The following is a 16516-nucleotide window of genomic DNA, read 5'->3' as shown; positions in this document are numbered from 1 at the left end:
GACAAATATATTTGTAGAGACATTTTAGGAGTGTATTATGCATAGTGGCACCATTTAATACTGTACTGTGACTATCATGGTCGTGTTGGTATTATTCGAAACTAATCTGAAAATCTGTATGGAATTTGTAAGATATTTAGTACGAGTACTGTGCATTACTGATATGTACACAACCGAGACGAGATAACGAAGGTACTGCTCTCCATCGTTCATCGCTACGCGTTGCTAGTAGCAACGTATAATGCATATATATCTCGCAAAGACCATAAAAGTACCCAATGGAACCACGTTTAATATTTGATAATAATGTCCCATTACAGTTTCGTCATTTTCAATTGATTAAACACGACCCTCTCTTTAAAAATTAGAAGATAAAATACGTAATACAAATCTACTCGAAATCTTTTAAACCTTACGGACGACTACTTATGGTCTTTAAAAGCAGCAGGGATTAGCAGAATATTAACTGCGGATTTTTCTCGAGAGGCTCGTAAGGATGAACAGCGACGAGTATCTAGAAACTATGTACTCACCTGGTCAAGGAGACTCCAACACCAAGGACGTTGGAAGTTTCGAGAAGCGATGATGGAAACTGAAGTAGCACGTCAGGTCAACTCAGGCGAAAACTGCTAAAGAAAGAAAAATCCAACTAATTTGTTTCAAACGATAAAATGAAATTAATTTGTTTCACAAATTATTAACTGGATATTATTCAAAAATTATTCAAAATTCGCTTGATTGATTCACGGCCCGGGACATTTGGGTCATACCATTTTGGTAATGGACGAAAATGGCAGAAGGAAGAACGACCGTTTTTTTCATATTTCTCTTTCCTCGGGAAACGATGGAATGCCCGAGCACCTTGTTTCATTTCTTCTCGACATCAATTTCAATCTTTTTAAACGAAATATAATCTGAACGATGAAAAGTTCATTCAAATAATGCTCCGCGCCAGACACTCACGAAAATTAAGAAGAAACACGGAAAATTCGCGAATAAAACGGATTTCTTTGTCCCAGTGAGATAATAAATCTCGTACACGTATTGGTTTTTAAAATCAATATATCCACCAATGTGCACTCGTTTAACAAGGGTGATGGAACGTGCCAAAAATCTCTCAAGAGGGTCTTGGCAACGGAAGTGTCGAAAATGTCACAATTATGAATGAAAAATTCGAATAGTTGCTGATTTTACAGTCGAAACCGATAAAGAACTCCAGATATTCCCCCAATTAATTTACAATAAATTCGCGAAAATGATCGATTGCTGACGTCATTGTATTCTAGAAAGATCGTAAAACGATAAGAATTTATTGAAAAAACTTATATTCCATGATAACACTTCTAATAAGAGTACTAAGAGGAGCGATTCTGTACTCACCTTCCTGCCTCGAAGTACCGAACGCAATTAACCGTCCGCCCAGGATGGAACCGTTCGGAACTTTTGTAAGTCACTGCACGGCCGCTGCCTAGGGTGGAAATGTAATAGATATGAGTACAGAGCGCGTGAGCGAACTAAAAACGCGATAGAGAAGTAGAGAGAGGATGTTCCGTCCTTGTCTAATGACGCGCACATGTACAGGAAATATGTAACAGCGGTATACGAGCAGCGTCAGTGTCCACTAGTGTGCATGCCTGATTAAACATGGACAGGAAGTATCTATACATGGTGTTCTCTTTCTATTTCCATGTTGCATCCATCTTTCTATATCCATGTTGCATTAGGAGGAGAGTCGTATTTCGGAACGTCATCGGAACATATTATACCTTGTATGTGATTATTTGGAACACAATGGGTGAGTATATTATAATTAAAATATATTCCTAGTTCCAATTCTTTTGAATAGTGTCAGTGACCAATCGAAATAGAAATCAGTGGACATCATGGAAAGAGAAGGCGAAACCAAATTTGAAAATTCGACATCGGTAATTCAGTAGTTAAGAATAACTCAATCGATTATGTAGATTAACTAGTTATAAACAAATATATGAAGTATAAATTCAAATTATTCTTATCCATCTAAAAATTGGAAATTAAAAAGCAGAAGACAAGAAATTATCTTCGAGGATTTATATAGTAAATACATTCTTTTGCCTGTCTTACCTAGAGATAAAACAATTGTTTGATGGTTATCTTATAGTGTTCAGTCATTGCGAAAAATATTTTTAATTAGTTAAAAACTATAATTAATTAAAAACTACATTTTTTTATGTATATAGACGTTAGCGATGTATTATTCCGGGAAGCTCGTCTATCTCCCGAACATCGGGTTTGCGACAACATCGATTTGGAAATTATCGTTGCAGAGTATGAAAATTATTACAAGATGAAATTTCAAAAATATCCCATATTGTGTAAGAAAATAGCTGGAAGGGAAATGACGAGGGAAGTGACAAATGCAAGCAAAACGTAAGAATTTAAATTATTTAACGATATTAAACGGTATTCAACGTATCGTATTCAACGTATCGTATTCAACGTATCGTATTACAATATGATCCAGTGTTTGTAGAAGTATTGAGACAAAAGCCAAATCTGTTAGTAAACAAGCGAGAAGTGAGCCTGTGAAAGAGACGAATCTACAGCAGAAGATAACTGATGATAATGCGAATCATATTAATCTCGCAATGACAGTGACGTCAATATTCCCCAATGAGAGTGATGGACGTTCATCAGAAGAGCTATTTAACGTCCCAATGGAACAATCCATGCAATCGAAGATATTGAAATGCATTGCAAAGCTTTATTCAGATAATCCGGAATTACGAAAGATTGCTGAGGACATCTCATGCGTAAGTTATTTTCGATTAATATACGTATCGTAAAGCTTTTAAACGATAAAATTCCCGTCGATAAACCGTCCAACGTATATCGACAATGACGTGATTTCAGTAACGCTTCAAATATCAAATTACGTAACACTTACTTAATATAGAGAAGACGCCATTTTATCTTTGTATCGTCACAGGAGATCATAGTAAACAAATTAAATGTACATTGGGATGACGTTATAGGCCTAGAGGAATGTAAAACCGCTGTTAAGGAGGCCGTTGTGTATCCCCTTAAGTATCATATCTTTTTTGATGGCCCGTTTTCCCCCTGGAAAGGTATTTTGCTGTACGGCCCACCTGGTACAGGTAAGATACTCGTATTCTTTTCATTTCTGTACGTGTTTACAAGAAATATACAAAACAGGGAAAACGAAGTTAGCGAAGGCAGTCGCGACAGAATGCCATTGCACCTTTTTTTAACATAACTGCCAGCTCATTGGTCAGCAAATGGAGAGGCGATTCCGAGAAGTATATACGTGTAAGTTGCTTTGTCTATGTAAGTTTCTTTGTTCCTTTGTCTATGAAGGAGAGATTCTAGGTATAAAAAGATTTGATTTTATTTTTCGTCATTTATATATAAATAGAATAGTTGTTTGGAAAACGAAATGATATCATATTCGTGATGAGGCAATGAATTTAAGGAATTTCGAATATAATATTTAATGAATAATAATTTTAATAATGAATAATAATAAAATTTGTTAAACTGAACAGGTTTTATTTGAACTTGCCTATAGTCATTCGCCTACAATTATTTTTATCGACGAGATTGACTGGATCGCCACAAATAAAGGAGACTGTATATTGTCTGAACCTGCAAAGAGATTCAGGTCAGAACTTCTTTCTAGATTGGATGGATTAGTGTCTAATGAGAATTCTAATGTAGTTCTTCTGGCTACAACTAATTCCCCTTGGTACGTATATCACGTTATTTCAATGTTTTCTAAGTAGAAAATATCGTAATATTTCTCCAAATTCCAAATATGTTATTGTGTTGTTTGAAGTATTCCTTCATTATTATTAGTATAATAGAACGATAATATTTATTGTAAATATGTTATTAGGGGCATTGATGCAGCTTTACTCAGGCGTCTCGAAAAGCAAATATACGTATCATTACCCAATGAAGTTGCTCGACTTGGTATATTCAAATTATACCTTAGCAACCACTTATTAGAAAATACAGATATTGTAAACCACATAGTAAAATGTACTGAAAGATATTCTTGTGCAGATATAAAATTGTTTTGTAAGCAAGCGTGGCTACTAGAAATAAGCCCGATATGGAGGAGACTTGAAAAGAAAGAAACACCTGTTACCACTTTGAAATATGAATTAAAAAGTTATGAAATATTAGCAAAATTGTTTAAAAAAATGTCACCTACAGTTATGCAAATAGATAAATATGATACGTGGAACAAATAAATACGCAATCGTAAGGACAGATATTGAAAAATATAAATAAATGGATTATCGTTCGAGAAATTTTTATTACCATCATATGATATTGCTCCATATCATGAAATATATACATGCCGTAATAGGAATACTATCATCAAATCTCTTCAAATGAGGGAGTGGCAAATGACGATGCGTATTGACAAGATTGCTCGATGAAGATCAATTACGTACTGTGTCCGCGGATTCCAAAAAATGAGTCCCTAAGTAGATGGAAAAAGGAGAGGAAACAGATAGATCACAAAGAGCTACTTATTGTAAGGGAAGAAATCTAAAACTCCAAATAAAGAACAAAAAGGAACAAGCTGCTTATGACGCTATCGTTCCTGGTCTTCCGTGTTCGGTCTCAATTACTCTTGCAGTATATTGTAGCAGGTTGTGTAGTATATTTGAGCATATTGTATTATATTTTGATGCGTACTATCTCTTCGATCACTTGTTTTCACCATTAAGACAAAAGAATAAAATGCTGATTGAAGATGCTTATCGTGACCTCAACTTAAGAAAGGAAATACTTCTTTTGATGTATATTCGAAACTGGAACATGTATCAACCTCGATGATGACCTTCATTGTTAGATTGAACTTTAGGTTTAAAAATTTGTATTTCAAAATGTGGTAGGAAGAGGATAAAACAAATTGTTAGTAATACTGAAAATTACATTTATTTTTACTGAAATCACTGAAATTAATACTAAGATCAGTGAAATTATTATTTTTCTAAAAATATTCAAGCCTTGAACTTTTTCTTCGTGGGGAGATCCTCATGGACACTGTCGGGGTAGTGTCGGACTTACCGACTAAAACCCCACGATAGTGTCACACAGTATAGAAAGCACGATATAAAAACCCCCCAAAATAAGCGCTCGAATCAATCTGTTAAAATATTTTGACGCAGTCTCTTGTAATACTTTGAATCATTCTGTAACATTTTGTACCGTTACTCTGTTAGATCTGCATAATAAACTCTGTTATCATATATAAAGGTAAATTTCTTCACCTTGGCCTACTTGACGCTTAATAAAGGTGCACCGGGACCTCTTTTGAAATTCAAGCCTTGAACTGCTCCGAATATTCATCGGATCTGAGTATTGGATACAGAAAATATCTGGGTAAATTTAGTCAAAAAATGTTTTCGCAGAAGGGAGTCAGTTTCAAACAGTAAGTTAACTTGAGAGAATTAAATTACAAAGTTCTGGCAGAATAACATAATTTTGCATAAAAATAATAAAAAAATGAATACGTCGAAACATTTTACAAAAAAGCAAAGCACGAAGTGTTATAAAAAGTGAACGAAAAGTGAAGTGAAGTGAGTTTATTCGTTTTACAACATATTTTATATAACATGCTCTATCAGTTTGTTACCTCAAATTTGCCTTTTATTTAAATTTTCTTACATAATTTTCATAATAATATTTTCATAATAATTCATAAAGTAATATTGAATATATAGTACAATTCTATAGACCTACTACGAGAAACAGATCTTAAAAACAGCAACACTAGTAAAGTAGAAGCGTTCTTCAAGCCTAAATCCAAATATGATACAGTGCTGAAAAAGTAGGATTACTATATCATAACAAGCAAAATGTATCTTCATAATCTATGTGCTACTAGCGATTTTCCACATGTTCAACGAGATATGCAGTACAGAGGACGTATAAATGTGTTTCTTTATTTTTGTTGAGTCACAAATCAGAATATTGAGTATGTTATTTTCCCGCGGATTGTAAAATCATAAATTGTTAAAGTGTCACGGCTCATTTTATTATCGTAACATCTGTTCAAAATTTGTCAATGCGACCTGGAGATTACGGTAGTGAATATGCAACAATCGAATGCCCCAGCGAGAAGGGCTCGGTCATTATATTTATTCTTATCGTGAGTTCGATAACAAAATATCGAGTTTAACAGTCGTATACAGAGCTCGATCATTCTGGATTATAGCCTCTACGTCTACGATTCCTTTTTGCTTTTGGCATTTCATCTACATTGTAATAACAGTTTTGACAAATGATACGGTCGAAGATATTTTAATAAGCGTGTTGGAGTAATTGGTAACAGTAAGTGAGTAATTATCCATACACCTCCGGGTGATAGGCTGGAAGTTCTCCATCCCAAGGACCGTAGAGTTCCTCTCCTTGTTCTTGTTCATAAAAAACGATGCCCGTACTGTATATAATAGGAAAAGTTTTCATTATTAACGTGTTGCTTTTGTTTGTTGTGTTTGGTCCGCCTGTTTGAATGCTCGTCACTATCTATTGCGAGCGCGTTAATTTTAATTTATTTATATGTATTGACCATGGCATTCCTTTTACTTCGATTTCAATATTATGGTACTTGAAAATATTGGGAACTTTATGAGGTTCTGTATATCCGTTTCAGATTTCCCTCTACTAAGTTCTTTCATTAAATGTAACAAATCTACCATTTTGAAATTTTGTTTATTGATCCGTCTGTTGTAATATTCCTTAGATTTTATTTTCGATTTTATCAGTGAGGTGGTAGGACGTGTACGGTGCCAAAGAAATACTCCGCGGATTGATTTAACAATGAGTTTATTAATTATACGCGGAAGACCTGATAGTTTTACCAGCACGCGTTACCTGGGCCGTACTGGTATTGTTCTTCGCATACTCACCGTTTACTCGACTTCACTGATCAGTTGTATCTCTCTGCGTCTCTCTAGCCTTTCCTCGTTGCCATTCATATAGGATACCGAGGTGCCTGAAACAGAATGTTTTCTTCTGGGGTAGGGAATCAGTTTCCTTTATCGAAAGCACTTGCGCTTTATTGTAAATCATAGGGTCTATTCTTTGACGACGTCCTGACCTCGGACGTCACATTTCACAGGCCAGCACGTGCGCTTCAGCCCTGGAACTTTCTTTATGGCCATGAACCGCTACAGTAGGAATTTTAAGGGAGCACTTGGTCAATAGATCCTGTATGGTCAGGACATATTTGTTTCCTTTTTGTGTTCTCGATGATGTAACCTAGACGTCCAGTAATAATTTTCTTCCCTTTGTCATCTTTCAATATCCCCGCTACGCACGTGTTCGTAACCGTCTGCTATTTTGGTTATATACGCCTTCTTCCGATTATTTTACGGAAGGACCAAAGGGATATCGGTGGGCCATTAGGCCTATTGAAGTTTCCCGACACTTTCGGCCCGTCGGCACCTACGCTTTATCGCGACACTGTATGTGTTTCGTCGGCCTTTCGTAAACAGTGTTCCGGCGATGCTATAATATGTATCAAAGAAACCGTTGGAGAGAGAATTGTTCTTTGCGCTACAGATCTTCGAAAAAGCGTACATCGAAAAAGCGTAATCTCATACATTTTTATTATAAATTAAAAATTTCTCGTCTCGTAGCTTGATAGATTGATCGTGGGAAAATTAACGGATCGACTCAAAATGTGTGTTACTTATCACGTAGTCTCGATATTCTACGACAATTAATGGACGAATGTAACATTTAAACACAATAACGATTTCGTCAAATTCCATCGGCATCAGTTCTACCCCATCAACACCTTTGGTAGCCGAAGTTATGCACAAGTAACTAACTAAACACCACCCTTAAACAACCAAAATCAAAACAACAACAATAACGACACTGCAGTCAACAAAAATATGTGAGCAAAATGCAGTACTCAGACAACAAACACAACAAATTACAGTCATGCTACAACTACTTACAAACATGTTAAGTAAAAAATAGAAATGCCAACGCCCTGGCCGCGCTGAGTGCACTCGTTCCCGTCAGATCACGAAAGTTAAGTAGCGCCGGACACGGAGAGTACTTGGATGGGTGATCGCCTGGGAACTCCGTGTGGCGTTGGCGAAGCGCGCTAGGCCCGCCGCGCCCCTCGGTGAGGTTCAGGCTTGGTGCGCTCACGTCCACCAGCAATTCACCACTTAATAAACATATCAATCACCGCTAAAAGCACTAACGATCGCAAACTAGTTTATCACTACCGGCATCAAGACCTCCTTCGCATGACGTTAGACCATCCTCGAATTAACCCTATCTCTTGAAGTAAGTACCTCCTTATATATCAATAGTTAACCATTAAATAAATTAAATCAGTAAGTAAGCAACCCACTTAATATCACAACCTCTTAAAGTAAGTACATCCCTTATAATACTATAGACAAAAACCAAACTCCATACTTTTATATCACTAGTCAATTATTAAAACATAATAACTATACCTAATACATAGTCACCTATTATAGTAAAATAGCCTAATATATAATAAATCTCATAGTACCATATTAATAGTACATTAATAAATAAAATATATATTATATGATAATGAGGTCCACTTACTAAATGATCATTCAAATCTACTTTCAGATATCGAAAAATCTCGCTCACCTAGCACTACGCCAGCCAAGGCTTACCTCTCAAGTAAGAATAAGTACGTAAAGCAACTAAGTACATCCTGCATACATGCTTACAACGAAGTAATAATTAATAATACACACAAACATTGATAGATATATGGAAAGTTAAAGCCTTATTCTCTAGTCAATTATTAATAACACAATTTAATCGTACAACTCTAAAATCAAAAGTCGATTATAATAACAGTATCCTAATAAATAAGTAAAAATACTCTACACTCCATAATACCTACTCAATGTCAATTAATATAATAATATAATTAAAATAAACTCCTCTTCGCAGGATAATTCTTCATTCTACTTTCTAAGATCAGCTCCTTCTTTGCTCCTCAACACATTCATCACCCAATTCTCTGCCTCGTAGGAGCACGCACTTATTAGAAGTAAGTACATCATTCCTAGTACATCTATTTGAGTAGACAAAATAAATATAAAGCATAAAGCGTAACATAACAATCACATAGTCAAAATCAAACAAGAGAATATAATAATCCTCTTAACAAAACTAACTCGAGGCCTGCTTACAGGCATCAAAACCTCCTTCGCTAGACACATGCCATCATCAATTTATCACTATCACTCAAAGTAAGTACCTCATATACATAAATACATAAAATATAAATTTATTGTCATTATATAGTAAGTAGAATCAAACATATATGTCGGAGATGAAAGGACACCGGAGCCTTCCCTCTGGAACTTCGGGAAAATCCGTAAAATTGTAATTAAAGTTTACAGTCGTAATTAAACAATCTGCCGTCATCCTGCCCAATTGTACTTGTTTGCGATTTGTGATAATAAACTTGGGCTCAAGGCGACCACCAGTCGCCGAACGTAGCCGCGGTCAACGGGACGGGCGCTTCGCCTAACAAAGGTGTGGAGTTATAGTATGACCCTCGTTAAAAGAAATACCAATAGAGGTACGTGACAGTAAAACATTCCAACGGTTCCTTCGGACAATGAATACCTGATGTTGAGGCACGTACACAGCACAAATCCAGTTAGCCCGAGGACCCGCTACAAAACCTGGGTTTTTCCGGCAATTAAGATTTTCCAAACGGACAGACAGTCTTTGTCCCAAACTGACCAATTGACAGCGACGTCAATTTCCCTTACTTTCGGAACGAGGGCTATCCTCGACAAATCCGATGGTCTCGTGTCCTTAGACACACCCCATCATAGTTTTCCTCTGTGGCATCATTGAAACGAAAATTCATTCTTTCCTGAGATCCCACCGACGAAGGGAGCAGCGCCTGACGATCAGTGAGTTTGAGTTAGAGCAAGTATATCTTTCATCCCGTTGACCGTGGATTCGTCATCGGACCTAAGACCAACGTCACTAACATCACAAGTGCCCAACCACCGCTGTTGATTGTCGAATCGGTAATGTCCATACTCGTAGCATCAGGCCGTATCTTCGTTATCACACAACGATGGCCAACTCCAAGGGAGGTCTATCAAACGCCCACAACCCTGTTCCTGACTGTTCTCCGACATATAAAAACTAAATATAAACTAACTCTCTCTACAAATCAAGTAACAATGGTCCATTATTAAAATGAGCATAGATATCCTAGCGAGATCCACTTCATGAATAATAATTCAAAGTCAATTTTTAGATATCAAAAACCTCGTTCCCTAAACACTACGCAAGCCAAGACTTACCTCTCAAGTAAGTACATTAGTAAAAGCAAGTAAGTACCTCCTTCATATATGCTTACAACCAAGTAATAATTAATAAAACACATAAACATTGATAGATATATGGAGAGTTAAAAACCTCCTTCTGTAGTCGATATTAGTAAACAATTAATCGTATAAACTCTATAGTCAATTACAATAAACTATCTGCTGTTAAATAGGTAAAAAATGCTAAACTTCATCGTACCTGCACAATGTTTATTGCCATAATAATAATATTACTATTATAAAATTAATATAACTTTAATATAATTTAATATAAAACTCCACTTCTCAGGATATCCTGTTCTACCTCCTAAAATCGAAACCTTCTTCACACATCACCGCACTTCGCCCAAGTCTTACCTCGTAGGGGTACACACCTATTAAGAGTAAGTACATCCTTTCCTATTGACATGTCGAGTCACGATCCGAGTCCGGGCTCGAGTCGCTATCACGGTGAGGACTTGGGGTAGGTAATGATTCTTCACTGAAGCTATCCATCTTCTTAGACCACGGAAGTGACTTTTATTGACACAAACAGAAAGGTTACAGAGTTGACGCAAACTGACGATGATCACACACTTGCAACACTAGTGACAATGGTCTTAGGTTCACTAACAAATACGCAGCCAACGGGATGGTAGGTGTACGTACTCTATGTCAGATTCTTTGGTGATATTCACTGACCGTAAGGTGTCAACATTTTCGTCGATGAGATCGCAAGCGAGAGAGTGAGTTTCCGTCCCGATGATGCCACAAAGAAGAACTATAACGGGGTGTGTCTAAGGACACGAGATCATCGGATTCGTCGAGAAAAGCCTTCGTTCAGAAAGTAAGGAAAATTGGCATTGCTGCTAATTGGTCAATCTCCCTATCGGTGGTTAGAAAAAGATGCTAGCCGCCCTCGAGGGAAAGTTGCTAGTGGGAGACGCCGCTCGTTGAAAAATAGGTCTCCTCTATTTTCCCGTAGTTGGGACAAAGACTGTTTGTCTGTTTGAAGGACTTTAGTTAGCTAAATCTTAAGATTTGTAACGGGCCCTCAGGCTAGCTGAACATGTACTGCGGAGACGCATCGACATCTGGCAATCATCTTACTCGAAGAATAGGGTCTGCGTGTGGCGAGTTACGGGACAGAGACCGTTGGAATGTTTATTGCCGTGTGTTACAACTATTTCATTTTTAAAGAGAGCTATACAATTACTCCATGTCTTTGTTAGACAAAGCGTTCATCCCGTGACCGCGGCTACGTTCGGCGACTAGCTGTCGCCTCGAGCACAAGCTCACTATCATAACTCTCAAACAATTACAATCGGATTGAATAACTACAATTGTTTAATTCCAGCTATAGTAGACTCTAGGTTACAATGTTGCGAGATTATCCAAAATTCCAAAGGCTCCGGTGTTCTTTCATCTCCGACATATATTACACTCCGAAGACCTCGATAACCCTCTTGTACGCACGCTTGTTGTCAACCGACCCCACCAGATTCTTCTAACAGCTTCGAATCGTCTTTGTCTCAACTGATACCTGGACGCCCTCTGACGCTTACACACACATTCACATGTACAGTGTAAATGTATCATCTACCTAACAGTAGTAAAATTTATTGTACGAATCCAAAATAGTGAGGGTTCAGAGTGCTATAATAAAAAAGATATCGAGCGCTAATTTGGAAAGGTTTTTATGCTGAGGTTTTAGTCCCCCTGTAGGGATTATCCCCGAGTGTATATCAGAGACGGCTATTCCGTTACTATCTGGTTATTGTATCGATAGCTGTGGCATGCAGTATGTTTTGTCCACCCTATTACTGCTTCTCAACATGTGACATTACTGAGCGTGTGACACTATTAAAAATTACGGAGAGAGCGGGTAGTCACCTAATGGGAAAAACGAATGTTTGTCTAACGACAAAGCTGGTTTTTCCCATGAACAAGGTCACCCATGAGCCACGTTGGTAGGAGGCTTCTTCCTCATACCTTTATGCATTAACGTGGGTTATAATCAAGCCGCATCGCGGACCGTTACCCTCACTTTTCATAACGAAAAGTGTGAACAACGAATCCCCTTCCTTCGTTCAAAAAATACCTACAAACCGAGCTTTCCTCCGTAATTACATGAGAGCGGAAGTTCAGTTAACTCTCCATTCTAACATACCCAACATCTCAAGACTTCGTCGACGACAACATATCTACCAGGACGCGAGCTCTGTCTTTAGATCAATCATCGTCTCTACACTGATTCTCTCATCTAAGAGCAATCCATTTATTCTTCACTTACCTCTTACGCATCGGCGTTATTATCTTGTGTAAAGTTGTTGGAAATACATACTTTATAACCCTGTTAATCGCAGCGTTATACAACCTCAACCACCCCTATTATCTCAATGGAAATCAGGGGATCGATCTGTTCGCGGCATCGATTATTACAATCGTAACGGGAATTTACGACTTCCGTTGACGCATTTCCTAGCAAAAGCGTCTCCCCACGACTGGTCGAAAATACAGTATGCTTGTGCGAATTTCAACAAAATTGCAATGGGTTACAGTGGATTACAAAGAGGGAGGGAAGTGCAATGAATTATTACGATAAATTGTAAGGGGTGTGAAGTGGGATGAGGTGATAGGAGAATTGGTGTGAGTGGAATAGTATTAAGTGAATATCAGGGTGTATGATACATGGCTCCATCAAGCGGCGGTATTAGGCGGGGGGGGGCGGTGTATCGCTCACACCAATTCCCGGGCCCCTTTCAATCGCAGCCGGGGCGGTCATCGTGGAGGTTTTAGTCGGCTGGAGTCCGGCACTACCACGCCGCTTTTCCCCAGAAGCGACCTGGTGTCAGTGCGGATTTCCTCCACGTTAATAAAAAAAAAAGGGTGTATATTACAAGGCAGTCGACGTGGATTATGATCGAGTGAGTGAGTTACAATATGTTTGGGTATAATTAAATGGTAATATCTTCGCTGAACAAAAATAAATGGAATAATTGGAGGATCTAATGTTAAATGTGAGAGAAACAAGAAGTGTAATGCTCGATAATCGTGGCGTGACGAGTCATAGATGAACAATATCAAAGAATATAAGGCAATAAATTATTGAATTATTGAATTAAAATATGAAGAGGAGTTGGTAAAGTCGAGTATCTATAGAAAATGCAATTACGAATCTCAATTTAAATGATAAAACTTTAAAAGGAAATAAAATTAGAATTGAATTAGGAGAAGCCAGAGTTGAATAAAATATAATAAAGAGTGGTAATATAATGAAGGAGTATCACGTAGAATACTACATAATATAATTGAAGAACTATATAAATATAAAGTTTTAAGAAGAAATTTATTTTCAACCTTAAGTAATTTAAATACAATAGCTTAGGATAAATATGTTTGGAACTATAATGACTCATCAGATAAAGTCAGTTCATAATGGAAAACAGTGAAAGAATTAGAGAGTGGAATTAGAAAGAAAGGAATTAATAGGAAACAGTAGATAATTTAAAAAGTAATAAATTAATGTATATAACGTATTAGTAAATGTTTAATATGCGTGAGTACGTTGTTGTAGATAATTCGAAAGGACGTTGGTTGTTCGCATTTATTGATGAGTTATTATAGCTTCATAACTACAAATTAATTAATTAATTAATTACAAACTATTAAATTAATGGTTAAGAATGGAAAGATTAAAAACGCCTTTAATAACAATAACTCATCACGCTAAGTCTGTTTATCGTGTTTTGTTTTTGTTTTAGTCGTTATTTATTTTACTTTTAATTGAATAACGAGAATGGTTTTGTATTAATTTTCAACGCAACAGTATTTAATATTGGCTTCGAGATGATAATTAATATAATAGATTTAAATGGTGTAAGATTATGAAGTATGATAGAGAATGCAATTGCACACGATGGAACACAATAATACACTAACACTGCCCTTTGGGTGGCTTCGACACGATTAATACCTGCTGGATTGGCACATGAATATTAGTAGATCGATGAATTGAAGAAGATACATGTGGGTGGTAGCATTGGGGCAAGGTGAGGTTTTCTTGTCACTAGGGTCAACTGTGAGTTGATGGGATAGGGGAAATGCAAATGCAAATGCTTATATGCAATGGAGTGTAGGAAGTAGGGCTCACATAATAATTTGAACGACGTGATGAGACGCGCACGTGTCATACGGTTGCCAATAGGTAAGCGGGCCCCTTCTTTAGGGGCTTTATGATACATTAAGGAGTGGTGCCATCTACATGTATGAAGTGAAGTATTATTCAATATGAAATGGTATGTGTCAATCTGACTAAGTGGGCCACCTGGTGGCAATGGTTAATTAGGAAAGCTTAGTAACATGTACCGAGGGACATCTATGCAGGAGGGCTCGATGTATGCTGTTACAGTGGAAACCTCATGTACCTCCGAATTAAAAAGGGTTTATCCTCCGATGAGCAAGAAAAATCATAATTATTGGCGGAGTGAACAGTCGATGAAGTTAAGAAAGGAGGTGATGACGACGAGAAGAAGAGCTAGAGAGCAATGGCGAGAGGAACTGGAGACGCGGCACAGTGGATTTAGGAGTTGCGGAAAAAGAAGAGGCAGATGAGGAAACTGATTCGAACCAACAAGGAGAAGGGTTGAAAGGAATTCTGTGCCTCGTTGGGCAGGGATCCATAGCGAAGGGCGTACAGGGCTATCATGACGTAGCTTTTCTTAACGAGACCGAGGGGAAATATAAGTAGAACCCACGGGAGTATTAGTGTCAGCGAGGGCTTGATCACGAAGGAAGCGCTACTGGATGCCGGAGCTGAGATGAACCGGAATAAAGCGGTTGGTGTAGATGGCATACCAGGAACGGTGGTAAAAGAAATTGAAGGTTGCAAAATTACGTGTTGAACAGTGTTATCAACTGAGCACGAAGAAATTCGTTTTTCTTGAAAATGAAGCTTTATATGGAAAGATCTTATTCCACATTTTTCTCTTATTTTTGCACGTCGAATAACTTCCCTCTGCTTAATCGGTAACTAACCAAATTTACATGTTTCAAACAGATTTCCAAGATCAATTTTCTCGAAAACAAAGCCTGTTATTCTTTATATCTTTCTTGTTTTTCTTCGTACAAAACTGTTTTTCGTTTGTTCCTATTACTTGACCGGATCTTATGTTTCACATATTCTAACATACTCTATTCATATAAAAATTCGTAGTATAATAATCGTTACTTTCGATATTAAAATCATTATTAAATATTCGTTTAATTAATCTTAAAATTGTGATACAATCATAAAAAGCTACCAAAAGAATGATGTCTAGATTTTACAAGCATGCCACAAAATATATATGTCGGAGATGAAAGGACACCGGGGCCTTCCTTTGGAATTCATCGGAAAACCCTCAATATTTTAGCCTCTATAACTTAACTCGATTACAATTGTTCGAGATTTGTGATAATGAGCTTGGGCTCGTGGCGACAACCAGTCGCCGAACGTAGCAGCGGTCAAGGGATGAACGCTTTGCTTGACAAAAGTATGAGGTAATAGTATAGTTCTCCTTAAAAAGAAATAGTTGTAGCGGTACTCGACAGTAACGTCGATGCATCTACACAGTACATGTTCAGCTAGCTTGAGGACCTGTTATAAATCTTAAGATTTAGTTAACTAGTTAAGTTCTTCAAACAGACAACCAGTCTTTATCCTAACAGTCCCTAAATCTCCAACACCTACTGCGGGAAGATACGGGAAATCTGTTTTCCTCAAGGACGACGCTTCCCGCTAGCAACTTTCTCTCGAGGGCGGTTAGCATCCTTCTTCAACCATCAACATAGAAATTAACCAATTAACAGCGACGTTCATTTCCCTCACTTTCCTAAGGAAAACTTTCCTTAACGAATCCGATTATCTCGTACCCTTAGTCACACCTCCGCAGCGTCATCGTCACAGAAGGACAGTTCCTCTACGTTCCTTGAGTAGTCATCATCTTAATTTATATCGCGCACTTTACTCAATCGCCACCTTAACTCATCGTCTATCAGTTGTAACCGAGAATTGCGAATCGTCAAGTGTAATCGCGAGTTCTACGCAAAGTGTCGAAAGAGAGAATTGTTAATAAATATACTGTTTAAATATCTCCGAGTGTTTTTTT

General features: G+C 37.4%; 2 long non-coding RNA genes and 2 pseudogenes across 2 annotated transcripts; 3 read left to right on the top strand and 1 right to left on the bottom strand.

Annotated features, from left to right (window-relative positions):
* Positions 1-1318: 1318 nt before the first annotated feature.
* On the top strand, positions 1319-4256 carry LOC117215162 (annotated as a pseudogene).
* A 1332-nt stretch (positions 4257-5588) lies between these two features.
* Positions 5589-8153, bottom strand: LOC117215159. Its single transcript, XR_004489032.1, has 3 exons — positions 7989-8153; positions 6930-7015; positions 5589-6460 (listed from the first exon to the last, which is right to left on the bottom strand). It is a non-coding gene; the product is annotated as an uncharacterized LOC117215159 (long non-coding RNA).
* LOC117215164 lies at positions 8015-8133 on the top strand (annotated as a pseudogene).
* Positions 8154-8295: 142 nt separating the features above from the next.
* Positions 8296-10715, top strand: LOC117215158. Its single transcript, XR_004489031.1, has 6 exons — positions 8296-8328; positions 8650-8713; positions 8983-9082; positions 9227-9284; positions 10308-10371; positions 10678-10715. It is a non-coding gene; the product is annotated as an uncharacterized LOC117215158 (long non-coding RNA).
* Positions 10716-16516: the final 5801 nt, after the last annotated feature.

Source organism: Bombus bifarius, unplaced genomic scaffold, assembly GCF_011952205.1.
Source record: "Bombus bifarius isolate JDL3187 unplaced genomic scaffold, Bbif_JDL3187 scf7180000009426_frag, whole genome shotgun sequence".
NCBI lineage: Eukaryota > Metazoa > Arthropoda > Insecta > Hymenoptera > Apidae > Bombus > Bombus bifarius.
Note: the sequence above shows the minus strand (reverse complement) of the source record. Positions and strands in the feature narration are given on the sequence as shown.